The sequence below is a fragment of the Rhinoderma darwinii genome, unplaced genomic scaffold (genome assembly GCF_050947455.1).
Source record: "Rhinoderma darwinii isolate aRhiDar2 unplaced genomic scaffold, aRhiDar2.hap1 Scaffold_994, whole genome shotgun sequence".
Taxonomy (NCBI): domain Eukaryota; kingdom Metazoa; phylum Chordata; class Amphibia; order Anura; family Rhinodermatidae; genus Rhinoderma; species Rhinoderma darwinii.
This window is the reverse complement of record NW_027464568.1, coordinates 75,304-93,527: the sequence shown is the minus strand read 5'-3', so window position 1 is coordinate 93,527 and position 18,224 is coordinate 75,304. Positions and strand designations below refer to the sequence as shown.

At 47.2% G+C, this 18,224-nt stretch overlaps 8 non-coding genes and 1 pseudogene across 8 annotated transcripts; all 9 read left to right on the top strand.

Annotated features, from left to right (window-relative positions):
* The first annotated feature begins 914 nt into the window (after positions 1-914).
* Positions 915-1,105, top strand: LOC142734945 (U2 spliceosomal RNA). The gene has a single exon (XR_012880470.1). It is a non-coding gene; the product is annotated as a U2 spliceosomal RNA (small nuclear RNA).
* A 1,238-nt stretch (positions 1,106-2,343) lies between these two features.
* On the top strand, positions 2,344-2,534 carry LOC142734939 (U2 spliceosomal RNA). Its single transcript, XR_012880464.1, has one exon. It is a non-coding gene; the product is annotated as a U2 spliceosomal RNA (small nuclear RNA).
* A 1,246-nt stretch (positions 2,535-3,780) lies between these two features.
* On the top strand, positions 3,781-3,971 carry LOC142734937 (U2 spliceosomal RNA). Its single transcript, XR_012880463.1, has one exon. It is a non-coding gene; the product is annotated as a U2 spliceosomal RNA (small nuclear RNA).
* Positions 3,972-5,201: 1,230 nt separating this feature from the next.
* On the top strand, positions 5,202-5,392 carry LOC142734943 (U2 spliceosomal RNA). Its single transcript, XR_012880468.1, has one exon. It is a non-coding gene; the product is annotated as a U2 spliceosomal RNA (small nuclear RNA).
* Positions 5,393-11,573: 6,181 nt separating this feature from the next.
* LOC142734954 (U2 spliceosomal RNA) lies at positions 11,574-11,697 on the top strand (annotated as a pseudogene).
* A 1,246-nt stretch (positions 11,698-12,943) lies between these two features.
* Positions 12,944-13,134, top strand: LOC142734944 (U2 spliceosomal RNA). Its single transcript, XR_012880469.1, has one exon. It is a non-coding gene; the product is annotated as a U2 spliceosomal RNA (small nuclear RNA).
* Positions 13,135-14,368: 1,234 nt separating this feature from the next.
* LOC142734936 (U2 spliceosomal RNA) lies at positions 14,369-14,559 on the top strand. Its single transcript, XR_012880462.1, has one exon. It is a non-coding gene; the product is annotated as a U2 spliceosomal RNA (small nuclear RNA).
* A 1,234-nt stretch (positions 14,560-15,793) lies between these two features.
* On the top strand, positions 15,794-15,984 carry LOC142734935 (U2 spliceosomal RNA). The gene has a single exon (XR_012880461.1). It is a non-coding gene; the product is annotated as a U2 spliceosomal RNA (small nuclear RNA).
* Positions 15,985-17,222: 1,238 nt separating this feature from the next.
* LOC142734933 (U2 spliceosomal RNA) lies at positions 17,223-17,413 on the top strand. The gene has a single exon (XR_012880459.1). It is a non-coding gene; the product is annotated as a U2 spliceosomal RNA (small nuclear RNA).
* Positions 17,414-18,224: the final 811 nt, after the last annotated feature.

Here is an 18,224-nt window from a genome sequence, read left to right as displayed (position 1 = left end):
GAGTGGAGTAGGGGAACAGTAAACAGCCATTAAAGCCGCCCGCCCGCCCGCCCGCCCGCCACAATGGACCTACCTGTGTACACTAGATGGATGTGATGGAATGTACTGTCGTCCCTACATTTCAAGAAGGAGTAAGAATTGCAGTTGCAACAAAGCCTTGCTTGCCTACAAAGAGAGCAGCAATTTGGATTTGTTACTATGTTACCTAGAAGAATAACAAACTGTGCAAGGATGGAGGTTGTAGGAGCAAGGAGAAGTTGTCTGTAAAGTTGGTGGATGCTTATTTTCCATTTTGCAGTCCCTTGTCTCCCTCTTGTGGCCTCCTGGAGGCAACTAGCTGTGCAAAAAAAGACAGCCTGGCGGCCGGCTGTTGCAGTGTTGCACTCTCAGGCAACACTGAGTGACTGACTGAGCCGCACCGTCTTATATAAAGTTCAGACGGAACTTTGCACGTGTCATAGTGGAGCCCTGAGGAGCCAGAGCCAGCTTTCTGACATCATAATGGGGCCTCAGAGATAAAAGCCTGGGCCCAGGCAGTGTTGGTCAGTGCTGCTCAGCAGGCAGCACTGGACTGGACTGGATTACAGCTGATACAAGGTGTGAAGGAACAAGGGGTGGCTGTGGGCATGCACTTGCTGCCGCTGCCAGTGTTTATCTGCATGGCAGCAGGGCATTTGGGCGTTGCCAGGAAGGCGTTTTTATGTAGATTCCTCCTCTTTCAGCACTGCATTGTGGTGCAAGCAAAAGAAGCAAATCCTGTCTGGCTTCCTCTCCGGCCTTTATTCACCTCCCGTGTAGCTGTGAGTGTGTGAGCCTGCAGGGCCCCATGGAATTGCCTAGAAGTAGGCTGAATCGCTGCAAGGGCTGAACAGCAGTATCGGGCAGGCTCGGGCAACGCGCGGCCCGTTCGGGTTGTCGCTTCTCGGCCTTTTGGCTAAGATCAAGTGTAGTATCTGTTCTTATCAGTTTAATATCTGATACGTCCCCTATCTGGGGACCATATATTAAATGGATTTTTAGAACAGGGAGATGGAAATAGAGCTTGCTCTGTCCACTCCACGCATTGACCTGGTATTGCAGTATTTCCAGGACCGGTGCACCCTTTCCTTATGTGTTGACTAAAATCAGATTCCAAAAGTGTTTTTTGTGTTTGCCATTGTTTCTGTCTTTCTGAAGGGATCTCCCCTTTTAATCCCATTATTTCAACACCTGTTGGACAATGCATGAGTGATAATGAGCTAATTGATTAAATGCAATTAATGAATACATTGCCACCTCTTGTTTTGTGTCGTCTGTGTGTCTGTGTTTCCGGCATTTCACATTGGAACAGCTCATTCACCTTCCTTGTCTTCTCTCCGCCCTCCCTTTTAGGTAAGTTAAAGAGCTGCACCTGAGCCAGCCACTGATTGATGCAGCACCACAGTCAAATAGTGGAGTGGAGTAGGGGAACAGCAAACAGCCATTAAAGCCGCCCGCCCGCCCGCCCGCCACAATGAACCTACCTGTGTACACTAGATGGATGTGATGGAATGTACTGTCGTCCCTACATTTCAAGAAGGAGTAAGAATTGCAGTTGCAACAAAGCCTTGCTTGCCTACAAAGAGAGCAGCAATTTGGATTTGTTACTATGTTACCTAGAAGAATAACAAACTGTGCAAGGATGGAGGTTGTAGGAGCAAGGAGAAGTTGTCTGTAAAGTTGGTGGATGCTTATTTTCCATTTTGCAGTCCCTTGTCTCCCTCTTGTGGCCTCCTGGAGGCAACTAGCTGTGCAAAAAAAGACAGCCTGGCGGCCGGCTGTTGCAGTGTTGCCCTCTCAGGCAACACTGAGTGACTGACTGAGCCGCACCGTCTTATATAAAGTTCAGACGGAACTTTGCACGTGTCATAGTGGAGCCCTGAGGAGCCAGAGCCAGCTTTCTGACATCATAATGGGGCCTCAGAGATAAAAGCCTGGGCCCAGGCAGTGTTGGTCAGTGCTGCTCAGCAGGCAGCACTGGACTGGACTGGATTACAGCTGATACAAGGTGTGAAGGAACAAGGGGTGGCTGTGGGCATGCACTTGCTGCCGCTGCCAGTGTTTATCTGCATGGCAGCAGGGCATTTGGGCGTTGCCAGGAAGGCGTTTTTATGTAGATTCCTCCTCTTTCAGCACTGCATTGTGGTGCAAGCAAAAGAAGCAAATCCTGTCTGGCTTCCTCTCCGGCCTTTATTCACCTCCCGTGTAGCTGTGAGTGTGTGAGCCTGCAGGGCCCCATGGAATTGCCTAGAAGTAGGCTGAATCGCTGCAAGGGCTGAACAGCAGTATCGGGCAGGCTCGGGCAACGCGCGGCCCGTTCGGGTTATCGCTTCTCGGCCTTTTGGCTAAGATCAAGTGTAGTATCTGTTCTTATCAGTTTAATATCTGATACGTCCCCTATCTGGGGACCATATATTAAATGGATTTTTAGAACAGGGAGATGGAAATAGAGCTTGCTCTGTCCACTCCACGCATTGACCTGGTATTGCAGTATTTCCAGGACCGGTGCACCCTTTCCTTATGTGTTGACTAAAATCAGATTCCAAAAGTGTTTTTTGTGTTTGCCACTGTTTCTGTCTTTCTGAAGGGATCTCCCCTTTTAATCCCATTATTTCAACACCTGTTGGACAATGCATGAGTGATAATGAGCTAATTGATTAAATGCAATTAATGAATACATTGCCACCTCTTGTTTTGTGTCGTCTGTGTGTCTGTGTTTCCGGCATTTCACATTGGAACAGCTCATTCACCTTCCTTGTCTTCTCTCCGCCCTCCCTTTTAGGTAAGTTAAAGAGCTGCACCTGAGCCAGCCACTGATTGATGCAGCACCACAGTCAAATAGTGGAGTGGAGTAGGGGAACAGCAAACAGCCATTAAAGCCGCCCGCCCGCCCGCCCGCCCGCCCGCCACAATGGACCTACCTGTGTACACTAGATGGATGTGATGGAATGTACTGTCGTCCCTACATTTCAAGAAGGAGTAAGAATTGCAGTTGCAACAAAGCCTTGCTTGCCTACAAAGAGAGCAGCAATTTGGATTTGTTACTATGTTACCTAGAAGAATAACAAACTGTGCAAGGATGGAGGTTGTAGGAGCAAGGAGAAGTTGTCTGTAAAGTTGGTGGATGCTTATTTTCCATTTTGCAGTCCCTTGTCTCCCTCTTGTGGCCTCCTGGAGGCAACTAGCTGTGCAAAAAAAGACAGCCTGGCGGCCGGCTGTTGCAGTGTTGCCCTCTCAGGCAACACTGAGTGACTGACTGAGCCGCACCGTCTTATATAAAGTTCAGACGGAACTTTGCACGTGTCATAGTGGAGCCCTGAGGAGCCAGAGCCAGCTTTCTGACATCATAATGGGGCCTCAGAGATAAAAGCCTGGGCCCAGGCAGTGTTGGTCAGTGCTGCTCAGCAGGCAGCACTGGACTGGACTGGATTACAGCTGATACAAGGTGTGAAGGAACAAGGGGTGGCTGTGGGCATGCACTTGCTGCCGCTGCCAGTGTTTATCTGCATGGCAGCAGGGCATTTGGGCGTTGCCAGGAAGGCGTTTTTATGTAGATTCCTCCTCTTTCAGCACTGCATTGTGGTGCAAGCAAAAGAAGCAAATCCTGTCTGGCTTCCTCTCCGGCCTTTATTCACCTCCCGTGTAGCTGTGAGTGTGTGAGCCTGCAGGGCCCCATGGAATTGCCTAGAAGTAGGCTGAATCGCTGCAAGGGCTGAACAGCAGTATCGGGCAGGCTCGGGCAACGCGCGGCCCGTTCGGGTTATCGCTTCTCGGCCTTTTGGCTAAGATCAAGTGTAGTATCTGTTCTTATCAGTTTAATATCTGATACGTCCCCTATCTGGGGACCATATATTAAATGGATTTTTAGAACAGGGAGATGGAAATAGAGCTTGCTCTGTCCACTCCACGCATTGACCTGGTATTGCAGTATTTCCAGGACCGGTGCACCCTTTCCTTATGTGTTGACTAAAATCAGATTCCAAAAGTGTTTCTTGTGTTTGCCATTGTTTCTGTCTTTCTGAAGGGATCTCCCCTTTTAATGCCATTATTTCAACACCTGTTGGACAATGCATGAGTGATAATGAGCTAATTGATTAAATGCAATTAATGAATACATTGCCACCTCTTGTTTTGTGTCGTCTGTGTGTCTGTGTTTCCGGCATTTCACATTGGAACAGCTCATTCACCTTCCTTGTCTTCTCTCCGCCCTCCCTTTTAGGTAAGTTAAAGAGCTGCACCTGAGCCAGCCACTGATTGATGCAGCACCACAGTCAAATAGTGGAGTGGAGTAGGGGAACAGCAAACAGCCATTAAAGCCGCCCGCCCGCCACAATGGACCTACCTGTGTACACTAGATGGATGTGATGGAATGTACTGTCGTCCCTACATTTCAAGAAGGAGTAAGAATTGCAGTTGCAACAAAGCCTTGCTTGCCTACAAAGAGAGCAGCAATTTGGATTTGTTACTATGTTACCTAGAAGAATAACAAACTGTGCAAGGATGGAGGTTGTAGGAGCAAGGAGAAGTTGTCTGTAAAGTTGGTGGATGCTTATTTTCCATTTTGCAGTCCCTTGTCTCCCTCTTGTGGCCTCCTGGAGGCAACTAGCTGTGCAAAAAAAGACAGCCTGGCGGCCGGCTGTTGCAGTGTTGCCCTCTCAGGCAACACTGAGTGACTGACTGAGCCGCACCGTCTTATATAAAGTTCAGACGGAACTTTGCACGTGTCATAGTGGAGCCCTGAGGAGCCAGAGCCAGCTTTCTGACATCATAATGGGGCCTCAGAGATAAAAGCCTGGGCCCAGGCAGTGTTGGTCAGTGCTGCTCAGCAGGCAGCACTGGACTGGACTGGATTACAGCTGATACAAGGTGTGAAGGAACAAGGGGTGGCTGTGGGCATGCACTTGCTGCCGCTGCCAGTGTTTATCTGCATGGCAGCAGGGCATTTGGGCGTTGCCAGGAAGGCGTTTTTATGTAGATTCCTCCTCTTTCAGCACTGCATTGTGGTGCAAGCAAAAGAAGCAAATCCTGTCTGGCTTCCTCTCCGGCCTTTATTCACCTCCCGTGTAGCTGTGAGTGTGTGAGCCTGCAGGGCCCCATGGAATTGCCTAGAAGTAGGCTGAATTGCTGCAAGGGCTGAACAGCAGTATCGGGCAGGCTCGGGCAACGCGCGGCCCGTTCGGGTTATCGCTTCTCGGCCATTTGGCTAAGATCAAGTGTAGTATCTGTTCTTATCAGTTTAATATCTGATACGTCCCCTATCTGGGGACCATATATTAAATGGATTTTTAGAACACGGAGATGGAAATAGAGCTTGCTCTGTCCACTCCACGCATTGACCTGGTATTGCAGTATTTCCAGGACCGGTGCACCCTTTCCTTATGTGTTGACTAAAATCAGATTCCAAAAGTGTTTTTTGTGTTTGCCATTGTTTCTGTCTTGCTCTGTCCAGTCCAGTGTATTTCACCAGCCAACACTCCACTTTTTCTTGTCAAAAAGAAATCAATACCGGGTTCCCCTACTGTTTATAGATTAGTTCAAGACTTACGCGCTATCAATGCAGTAACCATCATGGAAACTCCAGTGGTGCCTAACCCACACACGCTCCTCAGTGACATTCCCCCTTCACATTCGTCCTTCACCGTTATTGACCTAGCCAATGCATTTTTCAGTGTACCATTACATCAAGACTCCCAGTATCTTTTCGCTTTCACTCATCAAGGCGCCCAGTACACTTGGACTGTCATGCCTCAAGGTGCGCAGAACTCCCCAAATCACTTCACTCAAGCCCTCACGTCTTCTCTTCTACCATGGATAGCTGCACATCCGGAAGCCACCCTTCTCCAATATGTTGACGACTTACTCCTATCAGCACCAAACACCTCCTTGTGTTCAGTTCTCTCTCTAAGTCTTCTCACATTTCTCGCACAAATTAACTGCAAAATCTCCAAAAAGAAACTGCAATGGTGTGCCCCCAAAGTTATCTTTCTAGGACACTGTATTTCACAAGGATCACGACATCTCACCTTGGAACGAGTCTCTACTATTTTTGCCATACCTCTACCTACTGGCCTTACGCAATTGCAGGCCTTTTTAGGAATGGTAACCTACTGTCGACAATGGATTCCCAACGCATCTCAACTCATGCATCCTCTATACGCCTGCGTTTCTGATCCCTCCTGGATGCCCAATCTCCCCCTTATTGCTGTACAATCGTTCCGTGAATTACAACATATCATTTCTACAGCCCCAGCCCTGGGCATCCCCAACTACCAACTACCTTTCCAACTATACATCTCAGAAAACCAAGGCCATGCATCTGCTGTCCTCACTCAAACACATGGAGGAAAACCTAGACCTATTGGGTACTTCTCGGCGAAACTGGACCCTGTATCGCAAGCCGCACCCATGTGCCTACGAGCTGTGCTGGCTGCACAGATATTACTGGACAAAACAGCACCCTTTATTCTCGGACATCCAGTCACCATTTTAGCTCCACATGACTTATCCGCAATCATACTTCAAAGTCAACAAAAACAACTTTCCTTACAACGACGTATGCGTCTTCAATGTTCTCTTCTCCTTCCAGACAACGTCACTTTACAGCGCTGCCATACGCTCAATCCGGCCACCCTTCTGCCCCTTGTAAGGGGGGATCAAGACCAAGAACCCCATACGGAATCAGATCATGCACAATCTCATGACTGCTTACAACTTATGCAGCAGCAAGCAACATCTCCCTCCACGGTATTTGACACTCCACTTGACAACCCGGACCTCATTCTTTTCACTGATGGATCACGTTATGCTGATGAACAAGGTAAATTCCACACTGGATACGCTGTGGTATCACTGCACGAAACCATCCGAGCAGGCCGGATGCCACCCCACAAATCTGCACAAGAAGCTGAATTAAAAGCCCTCACAGAGGCATGCCACGAAGCGGCCAACCACACAGCTAACATATATACGGATTCCAGATACGCCTTCGGTGTGGCTCACGACTTTGGACAGATCTGGGCAATCAGAGGTTTTGCAACAGCTGCTGGTACCCCAATCAGGCATGCGCAAGCTGTGGCTGAATTACTTGAAGCCTTGACTCGTCCAGAAAAAGTGGCCATACTCAAGACCAAAGCCCATGGAAAAGCCCAAACAGAAGAAGCACAAGGAAATAAGCTGGCAGACGAGACGGCAAAGTGGGCAGCAACTTACGGAAAAGAGTCAGAAGGGAGTCCGGATCAAACAAGCTACCTTCAGATTATGACTAGGTCGCGGGCCAGAGAACAGATACCAAATGTGGAAGGGACCGACGCCATCAACCAAGTTACCATCTTCCAGAACAATAGTACCCCTGAGGACAGACAGCAATGGCAGACGGAAGGAGCAAGTGTGGATAAACAAGGAATATGGAGAAAGGACAAACGAGTTGCCCTCCCGAGAGCCCTGTACCCAGCAATTGTACAGTGGGCACACGGTCCTACCCACCGAGGGAAGAACCAGATGGTAACGGCAATCAACAAACTATACCTGGCCCCAGGAATATCCACCCCTGTCACCCAGTATTGCCGGACATGCATAATCTGCAATCGATGCAACCCTGGAAGGACTATGACCACTCCTGAAAAACACCTCGCCAGGACATCCTATCCGTTTCAAAGAATTCAAATAGATCACACACAACTGCCTAAAAGTGGCAAATACGAATATCTACTAGTGGTAATCGATATGTTTTCAGGATGGCCCGAGGCTTACCCGGTCACCAATATGACAGCCAGGACTACTGCAAAGAAACTTATGAAGGAAGTAATATGCAGATTCGGAATTCCAGAAGTAATAGAAAGCGATCAAGGACCAGCCTTTACTGCAGATATCACATCGGCAATTTGGAAATTAGTCGGGGCTGATCTAGGACTACATACTCCATACCATCCTCAAAGTAGCGGGAAAGTAGAAAGACTTAATGGTACCCTAAAAAAACAAACTTTTGAAAGCTAGCCAAGAACTGAACATGGCATGGCCAGAACTATTACCTATAGCATTATACTCGGTTAGGAACACCCCTAAAGCCCCTACAGGATTGACGCCTTATGAAATACTATTTGGTGGTCCCCCAAGGTTAGGCCACTACTACCCCCAGCAGCTTAGCATGGGAAATGACAATCTAGTGAACTTTGTAATTGCATTATGTAAGGAACTGACAATAACACATTCTGCAGTATACTCCTCTTTTCCAGATCCGGAAGCAGATACTACCACCCACGACATTAAACCTGGAGAATTTGTGGTAGTCAAGAAGCATGTCCGAGGATCTCTAGAATCACGATTCGAGGGCCCATACCAAGTCATATTGACCACCCCTACCGCTGTGAAAGTTGAGGGTCGCCCTACTTGGATTCACGCTTCCCATTGCAAACGAGTGGGAGTTCCGAAATGATCCAGTATATCCTTTTGTGTGGTACAGCATGGGTAGTAACCGGACAGGTAGCGGTCACTAAGATCGACGATATGACTGTCCTCTGGTTTAATTCAAGCAACACCCATGTAGCCACTTACACATTCGATTATTGTCAAATAATAGACTGTAACCATAGACAGTGGGAATACGGGTTGAACTATGATTGGGGAAGAAACTGGATCAAAACCATAGGAGAAGGAGAACAATATATATGTGTTACGGATGATAATTGGGGAACTCAGGGTAAATACTGGGGCTCCGTGGGATGGAACACTGGAAGAGATTGGGGATATCAACCCCCTAGCGCTTTAAACAAAAAGGATGATAGCGGAAAATCTCTAATAACTAGGATGACCCTTACGAAGACCCCATTTCGTAGCCAGTGTCAAAATGTAGGTAGCTGTAATCCACTGATTCTAACTATAGAAAATCCCAAACACACAGATGGTGGACAGTATTGGCTGTCGTCTTATACAGGGAGTCTCGGCTATGTGGGACCTGAGGGTCCATTTAGAATTATGGATATGGTAAATTCCACAGAATGGGAAAAATTGATTATTGAACAGCCAAACCCCGTTGCCCCTAGGATCCGAACCATCTCACAAATAGTTGCAATCGCGAACCCAGGATTCGAAGACACTATGGCTATGGAAACTGGATTTGGGGATACAAATCTATGGTTGGAATGGATGAAATATTCCGCCACTAAAGTAAACAAAAGCAATTGCTATGTTTGTGCTGGGGCTAGACCCCATTTAGGTATGGTACCCTTAGAAATCCCAAAACAAATTCAGCCATGTTTTTTTAGTTTATTCACCAATACTACTACTGAACAAAATGAGTGTGAAAATTGGAAGAAAGAATATCCTATCATAACTGAGACCCCCAAGAATCGAGAGGGACTTACTATATACCCCGGGAACTACACCTGTTATGTAAATTATGAGGGAGAAGGGAGATTTGTAGGAAACTTTAGTAACCAGTGGTGTGGGACGTATAGCTCAATAAATGGAAGCCTCCTTCAGAACCAGGTCCAGTCATTAGGGGATATATATTGGATCTGTGGGGACATGAAAATTAGAACTCGAATCGGAGGGAACTGGAAGGGAGAATGCACCCTGTCGAAAGCGATCATGCCTTTTCATATACTCTCTGAGACCCAAGAGACCACCTCTCAAAATAGTCACATATTAACAAGGGAAAAAAGAGATCTGAAAGGAAGTTTTGACCCCCATGTGTATGTAGATGCTATAGGAGTCCCAAGGGGGGTCCCAGATGAATTCAAGGCCCGGGATCAGGTAGCAGCTGGATTTGAATCATTAATCCCTATGATCACAGCTAACAAAAATGTAGATTGGATAAATTATATCTATTACAACCAGCAACGGTTTGTTAACTATACTAGGGACGCTTTACAAGGTCTAGCTGACCAGTTAGGACCCACATCTACTATGACTTTCCAGAACCGTATGGCCCTTGATATGATACTAGCAGAAAAAGGAGGCGTTTGTGCCATGATAGGTACTACCTGTTGTACTTTTATTCCAGATAACACAGGACCAAACGGCAAAGTAACCATGGCAATCAAACAGATTGTTTCTTTATCCGAGGAATTAAAACGAAATTCAGGTTTCACAGACCCGTGGGATCAGTATTTCTCATGGTTAACCGGATGGCAGAAAATTCTGGCCCAAATTGGGATTGTAATCTTAATTTTTCTAGTGCTTTTCGCAGTTATTGCTTGTTGTGTATTACCATGTATAAAGAAATTAATGACTAAAACTATAACTGAAGTAACTCCCACTTTTATGTTTTCTTCAGAAATTGAAGGACTTTTACCAACTCCATCCATGAAAACAACCACCCTTTATCGAGACTATTGTTCTGAAGATGAATAGATAGTGTAGGGTGTGCACCGACTCTTTAAGTCCAGCTACAAAGGGGGGTCTCCTAATAGGGGAGGCTCGTCTCAAACTGGTGAAAAAATCCTTTTACTCCCCTTTCCCAGAGCACGGACACACTTAGGTTAAGAAATGAAGAAAATAATGATAAAAGGGGGGACTTCTACATTCTTCTTGCCTTCTCTTTGTTTTAAACACATTAAACATACTGTTCTATATTTAACACCGTCCTGAGAATGAAACCTTATTCTCGATGTTTCTGAACACAAAACTCTAACTAATTAAATTATTACACTTACACCTGTCGTCTTAATGGTATCAAACTATACCCTGCGACTATTTGTCTCTGTCGTCTTAATGGTATCAAACTATACCCTGCGACGAATTAAATTATTACACTTATACTTATCACCTATGCCGGCGAGACGCGACTATCTATACTATGATTCTTGGAGCCACACAGCGGGTTAACTCTCTGTCGCTGAGAGTGTGGCCGGGATCGACTCCAAATACCTCGGTATCTTATCACCTGCTCACTCTCCCACACGGATAAGAGCCAATATTCATAAACATGAACTTAACCTTACCGTGTTTTATTTGAAGCTGATCAGACTTCCTGGGAGCGTGGCTGGCGATTCGATGTTGAGGCGTCTGGGGGTCGTCGATCATGGACACGGCTTATCCCTCGAGTGTGGCCCCACGTCGAGCGTGGCCCCACGTTGGGCGCCAAATTGTTCGGGTACTAATCAGTCTCAACCGGCAGGGATAATACGCTGAGTTCGTACGAAAGGAATCACACCACACAAAGTCTGGTATAAAGCTCCTCACTCAGCATCAGGAGAGGCGTCACTGATTTATTTACACACATTTGTTCTATATCCCCTTTCTCCTGGGGGTGGGTACATGTTATCACACTTTTATAAAAGCACGTATCACTGTAAGCCTCTTGTTACTTTGTGTCATCCTTGGATAGGTTCACCCTTATCTGGTCCTTTAGATATGTCTTCATAGTTCATAGTTCGTTCATACCAGGAAGTGACTTGTTATTTTATTAGTGCGTAGTCCCTGTTCAGGGGCCATCTTGCCACGTATACTTATCTAATCCTATTACTATTGCTTCATCACAATTATGTACACAACTCTATAGTCTATATTTTATTAAAGAAAGAAAATTATTATAAACATTAACTTCTGTCGACTCCATCCTTCACATGGGGACCATATATTAAATGGATTTTTAGAACACGGAGATGGAAATAGAGCTTGCTCTGTCCACTCCACGCATTGACCTGGTATTGCAGTATTTCCAGGACCGGTGCACCCTTTCCTTATGTGTTGACTAAAATCAGATTCCAAAAGTGTTTTTTGTGTTTGCCATTGTTTCTGTCTTTCTGAAGGGATCTCCCCTTTTAATCCCATTATTTCAACACCTGTTGGACAATGCATGAGTGATAATGAGCTAATTGATTAAATGCAATTAATGAATACATTGCCACCTCTTGTTTTGTGTCGTCTGTGTGTCTGTGTTTCCGGCATTTCACATTGGAACAGCTCATTCACCTTCCTTGTCTTCTCTCCGCCCTCCCTTTTAGGTAAGTTAAAGAGCTGCACCTGAGCCAGCCACTGATTGATGCAGCACCACAGTCAAATAGTGGAGTGGAGTAGGGGAACAGCAAACAGCCATTAAAGCCGCCCGCCCGCCCGCCCGCCCGCCCGCCACAATGGACCTACCTGTGTACACTAGATGGATGTGATGGAATGTACTGTCGTCCCTACATTTCAAGAAGGAGTAAGAATTGCAGTTGCAACAAAGCCTTGCTTGCCTACAAAGAGAGCAGCAATTTGGATTTGTTACTATGTTACCTAGAAGAATAACAAACTGTGCAAGGATGGAGGTTGTAGGAGCAAGGAGAAGTTGTCTGTAAAGTTGGTGGATGCTTATTTTCCATTTTGCAGTCCCTTGTCTCCCTCTTGTGGCCTCCTGGAGGCAACTAGCTGTGCAAAAAAAGACAGCCTGGCGGCCGGCTGTTGCAGTGTTGCACTCTCAGGCAACACTGAGTGACTGACTGAGCCGCACCGTCTTATATAAAGTTCAGACGGAACTTTGCACGTGTCATAGTGGAGCCCTGAGGAGCCAGAGCCAGCTTTCTGACATCATAATGGGGCCTCAGAGATAAAAGCCTGGGCCCAGGCAGTGTTGGTCAGTGCTGCTCAGCAGGCAGCACTGGACTGGACTGGATTACAGCTGATACAAGGTGTGAAGGAACAAGGGGTGGCTGTGGGCATGCACTTGCTGCCGCTGCCAGTGTTTATCTGCATGGCAGCAGGGCATTTGGGCGTTGCCAGGAAGGCGTTTTTATGTAGATTCCTCCTCTTTCAGCACTGCATTGTGGTGCAAGCAAAAGAAGCAAATCCTGTCTGGCTTCCTCTCCGGCCTTTATTCACCTCCCGTGTAGCTGTGAGTGTGTGAGCCTGCAGGGCCCCATGGAATTGCCTAGAAGTAGGCTGAATCGCTGCAAGGGCTGAACAGCAGTATCGGGCAGGCTCGGGCAACGCGCGGCCCGTTCGGGTTGTCGCTTCTCGGCCTTTTGGCTAAGATCAAGTGTAGTATCTGTTCTTATCAGTTTAATATCTGATACGTCCCCTATCTGGGGACCATATATTAAATGGATTTTTAGAACAGGGAGATGGAAATAGAGCTTGCTCTGTCCACTCCACGCATTGACCTGGTATTGCAGTATTTCCAGGACCGGTGCACCCTTTCCTTATGTGTTGACTAAAATCAGATTCCAAAAGTGTTTTTTGTGTTTGCCATTGTTTCTGTCTTTCTGAAGGGATCTCCCCTTTTAATCCCATTATTTCAACACCTGTTGGACAATGCATGAGTGATAATGAGCTAATTGATTAAATGCAATTAATGAATACATTGCCACCTCTTGTTTTGTGTCGTCTGTGTGTCTGTGTTTCCGGCATTTCACATTGGAACAGCTCATTCACCTTCCTTGTCTTCTCTCCGCCCTCCCTTTTAGGTAAGTGAAAGAGCTGCACCTGAGCCAGCCACTGATTGATGCAGCACCACAGTCAAATAGTGGAGTGGAGTAGGGGAACAGCAAACAGCCATTAAAGCCGCCCGCCCGCCCGCCACAATGGACCTACCTGTGTACACTAGATGGATGTGATGGAACGTACTGTCGTCCCTACATTTCAAGAAGGAGTAAGAATTGCAGTTGCAACAAAGCCTTGCTTGCCTACAAAGAGAGCAGCAATTTGGATTTGTTACTATGTTACCTAGAAGAATAACAAACTGTGCAAGGATGGAGGTTGTAGGAGCAAGGAGAAGTTGTCTGTAAAGTTGGTGGATGCTTATTTTCCATTTTGCAGTCCCTTGTCTCCCTCTTGTGGCCTCCTGGAGGCAACTAGCTGTGCAAAAAAAGACAGCCTGGCGGCCGGCTGTTGCAGTGTTGCCCTCTCAGGCAACACTGAGTGACTGACTGAGCCGCACCGTCTTATATAAAGTTCAGACGGAACTTTGCACGTGTCATAGTGGAGCCCTGAGGAGCCAGAGCCAGCTTTCTGACATCATAATGGGGCCTCAGAGATAAAAGCCTGGGCCCAGGCAGTGTTGGTCAGTGCTGCTCAGCAGGCAGCACTGGACTGGACTGGATTACAGCTGATACAAGGTGTGAAGGAACAAGGGGTGGCTGTGGGCATGCACTTGCTGCCGCTGGCAGTGTTTATCTGCATGGCAGCAGGGCATTTGGGCGTTGCCAGGAAGGCGTTTTTATGTAGATTCCTCCTCTTTCAGCACTGCATTGTGGTGCAAGCAAAAGAAGCAAATCCTGTCTGGCTTCCTCTCCGGCCTTTATTCACCTCCCGTGTAGCTGTGAGTGTGTGAGCCTGCAGGGCCCCATGGAATTGCCTAGAAGTAGGCTGAATCGCTGCAAGGGCTGAACAGCAGTATCGGGCAGGCTCGGGCAACGCGCGGCCCGTTCGGGTTATCGCTTCTCGGCCTTTTGGCTAAGATCAAGTGTAGTATCTGTTCTTATCAGTTTAATATCTGATACGTCCCCTATCTGGGGACCATATATTAAATGGATTTTTAGAACAGGGAGATGGAAATAGAGCTTGCTCTGTCCACTCCACGCATTGACCTGGTATTGCAGTATTTCCAGGACCGGTGCACCCTTTCCTTATGTGTTGACTAAAATCAGATTCCAAAAGTGTTTTTTGTGTTTGCCACTGTTTCTGTCTTTCTGAAGGGATCTCCCCTTTTAATCCCATTATTTCAACACCTGTTGGACAATGCATGAGTGATAATGAGCTAATTGATTAAATGCAATTAATGAATACATTGCCACCTCTTGTTTTGTGTCGTCTGTGTGTCTGTGTTTCCGGCATTTCACATTGGAACAGCTCATTCACCTTCCTTGTCTTCTCTCCGCCCTCCCTTTTAGGTAAGTTAAAGAGCTGCACCTGAGCCAGCCACTGATTGATGCAGCACCACAGTCAAATAGTGGAGTGGAGTAGGGGAACAGCAAACAGCCATTAAAGCCGCCCGCCCGCCCGCCACAATGGACCTACCTTTGTACACTAGATGGATGTGATGGAACGTACTGTCGTCCCTACATTTCAAGAAGGAGTAAGAATTGCAGTTGCAACAAAGCCTTGCTTGCCTACAAAGAGAGCAGCAATTTGGATTTGTTACTATGTTACCTAGAAGAATAACAAACTGTGCAAGGATGGAGGTTGTAGGAGCAAGGAGAAGTTGTCTGTAAAGTTGGTGGATGCTTATTTTCCATTTTGCAGTCCCTTGTCTCCCTCTTGTGGCCTCCTGGAGGCAACTAGCTGTGCAAAAAAAGACAGCCTGGCGGCCGGCTGTTGCAGTGTTGCCCTCTCAGGCAACACTGAGTGACTGACTGAGCCGCACCGTCTTATATAAAGTTCAGACGGAACTTTGCACGTGTCATAGTGGAGCCCTGAGGAGCCAGAGCCAGCTTTCTGACATCATAATGGGGCCTCAGAGATAAAAGCCTGGGCCCAGGCAGTGTTGGTCAGTGCTGCTCAGCAGGCAGCACTGGACTGGACTGGATTACAGCTGATACAAGGTGTGAAGGAACAAGGGGTGGCTGTGGGCATGCACTTGCTGCCGCTGGCAGTGTTTATCTGCATGGCAGCAGGGCATTTGGGCGTTGCCAGGAAGGCGTTTTTATGTAGATTCCTCCTCTTTCAGCACTGCATTGTGGTGCAAGCAAAAGAAGCAAATCCTGTCTGGCTTCCTCTCCGGCCTTTATTCACCTCCCGTGTAGCTGTGAGTGTGTGAGCCTGCAGGGCCCCATGGAATTGCCTAGAAGTAGGCTGAATCGCTGCAAGGGCTGAACAGCAGTATCGGGCAGGCTCGGGCAACGCGCGGCCCGTTCGGGTTATCGCTTCTCGGCCTTTTGGCTAAGATCAAGTGTAGTATCTGTTCTTATCAGTTTAATATCTGATACGTCCCCTATCTGGGGACCATATATTAAATGGATTTTTAGAACAGGGAGATGGAAATAGAGCTTGCTCTGTCCACTCCACGCATTGACCTGGTATTGCAGTATTTCCAGGACCGGTGCACCCTTTCCTTATGTGTTGACTAAAATCAGATTCCAAAAGTGTTTTTTGTGTTTGCCATTGTTTCTGTCTTTCTGAAGGGATCTCCCCTTTTAATCCCATTATTTCAACACCTGTTGGACAATGCATGAGTGATAATGAGCTAATTGATTAAATGCAATTAATGAATACATTGCCACCTCTTGTTTTGTGTCGTCTGTGTGTCTGTGTTTCCGGCATTTCACATTGGAACAGCTCATTCACCTTCCTTGTCTTCTCTCCGCCCTCCCTTTTAGGTAAGTTAAAGAGCTGCACCTGAGCCAGCCACTGATTGATGCAGCACCACAGTCAAATAGTGGAGTGGAGTAGGGGAACAGCAAACAGCCATTAAAGCCGCCCGCCCACCCGCCCGCCACAATGAACCTACCTGTGTACACTAGATGGATGTGATGGAATGTACTGTCGTCCCTACATTTCAAGAAGGAGTAAGAATTGCAGTTGCAACAAAGCCTTGCTTGCCTACAAAGAGAGCAGCAATTTGGATTTGTTACTATGTTACCTAGAAGAATAACAAACTGTGCAAGGATGGAGGTTGTAGGAGCAAGGAGAAGTTGTCTGTAAAGTTGGTGGATGCTTATTTTCCATTTTGCAGTCCCTTGTCTCCCTCTTGTGGCCTCCTGGAGGCAACTAGCTGTGCAAAAAAAGACAGCCTGGCGGCCGGCTGTTGCAGTGTTGCCCTCTCAGGCAACACTGAGTGACTGACTGAGCCGCACCGTCTTATATAAAGTTCAGACGGAACTTTGCACGTGTCATAGTGGAGCCCTGAGGAGCCAGAGCCAGCTTTCTGACATCATAATGGGGCCTCAGAGATAAAAGCCTGGGCCCAGGCAGTGTTGGTCAGTGCTGCTCAGCAGGCAGCACTGGACTGGACTGGATTACAGCTGATACAAGGTGTGAAGGAACAAGGGGTGGCTGTGGGCATGCACTTGCTGCCGCTGGCAGTGTTTATCTGCATGGCAGCAGGGCATTTGGGCGTTGCCAGGAAGGCGTTTTTATGTAGATTCCTCCTCTTTCAGCACTGCATTGTGGTGCAAGCAAAAGAAGCAAATCCTGTCTGGCTTCCTCTCCGGCCTTTATTCACCTCCCGTGTAGCTGTGAGTGTGTGAGCCTGCAGGGCCCCATGGAATTGCCTAGAAGTAGGCTGAATCGCTGCAAGGGCTGAACAGCAGTATCGGGCAGGCTCGGGCAACGCGCGGCCCGTTCGGGTTATCGCTTCTCGGCCTTTTGGCTAAGATCAAGTGTAGTATCTGTTCTTATCAGTTTAATATCTGATACGTCCCCTATCTGGGGACCATATATTAAATGGATTTTTAGAACAGGGAGATGGAAATAGAGCTTGCTCTGTCCACTCCACGCATTGACCTGGTATTGCAGTATTTCCAGGACCGGTGCACCCTTTCCTTATGTGTTGACTAAAATCAGATTCCAAAAGTGTTTTTTGTGTTTGCCACTGTTTCTGTCTTTCTGAAGGGATCTCCCCTTTTAATCCCATTATTTCAACACCTGTTGGACAATGCATGAGTGATAATGAGCTAATTGATTAAATGCAATTAATGAATACATTGCCACCTCTTGTTTTGTGTCGTCTGTGTGTCTGTGTTTCCGGCATTTCACATTGGAACAGCTCATTCACCTTCCTTGTCTTCTCTCCGCCCTCCCTTTTAGGTAAGTTAAAGAGCTGCACCTGAGCCAGCCACTGATTGATGCAGCACCACAGTCAAATAGTGGAGTGGAGTAGGGGAACAGCAAACAGCCATTAAAGCCGCCCGCCCGCTCGCCACAATGGACCTACCTGTGTACACTAGATGGATGTGATGGAATGTACTGTCGTCCCTCCCTACATTTCAAGAAGGAGTAAGAATTGCAGTTGCAACAAAGCCTTGCTTGCCTACAAAGAGAGCAGCAATTTGGATTTGTTACTATGTTACCTAGAAGAATAACAAACTGTGCAAGGATGGAGGTTGTAGGAGCAAGGAGAAGTTGTCTGTAAAGTTGGTGGATGCTTATTTTCCATTTTGCAGTCCCTTGTCTCCCTCTTGTGGCCTCCTGGAGGCAACTAGCTGTGCAAAAAAAGACAGCCTGGCGGCCGGCTGTTGCAGTGTTGCCCTCTCAGGCAACACTGAGTGACTGACTGAGCCGCACCGTCTTATATAAAGTTCAGACGGAACTTTGCACGTGTCATAGTGGAGCCCTGAGGAGCCAGAGCCAGC